We start from the raw sequence: 625 nt of genomic DNA on the forward strand, positions 1-625 counted from the left end.
CACACACACACACACACACACACACACACATACAGACATACACACGCGCGCTCATCGCACACGCACGCAGCCACGCACGCAAGAACGAACGAACGAACGAACGAAAGAACAAACGAACGTACAAACAAACGAACGAACGAACGAACAAACGAACGAACGAACGAACTAATGAACACGCGCTCACACACGGACGCACGCGAGCACGCATCCTAGGGCACAATCGCACAACGTACAGCCACAGGTATTTCAAGCTACGGTACTATCGGGAGTGTCATAATATAGACACTAGTAATATAGAATATAGAACACATAATACGCATAATATAGAATGTAGTCTATATTATGACACTTCTAGCGCTATTAGACGCTTACTTCTACATTTACATATGATATATTTTCAGCGTTCTTATTTCCTACAACAAAATGAAGAGAGTGATCTTGGCGATACTACTGCTCGTTTCCCTGGTGGCGTCCACATTAGCAGGTAAGCGCACCCATAGACGCTTTCTTATCAGGATTTAATGCATAATCGCTCGCTTTATAATAATCAACTGAAATACAATAAAAGAAATATATTCCGTAGTCCTAAGTGTCAAATGTATCTGCAGTAGAATCGTTGCCTGTT

The sequence above is a fragment of the Priapulus caudatus genome, unplaced genomic scaffold (assembly GCF_000485595.1).
Source record: "Priapulus caudatus unplaced genomic scaffold, Priapulus_caudatus-5.0.1 Scaffold2880, whole genome shotgun sequence".
In the NCBI taxonomy this organism is placed as follows: Eukaryota; Metazoa; Priapulida; class Priapulimorpha; order Priapulimorphida; family Priapulidae; genus Priapulus; species Priapulus caudatus.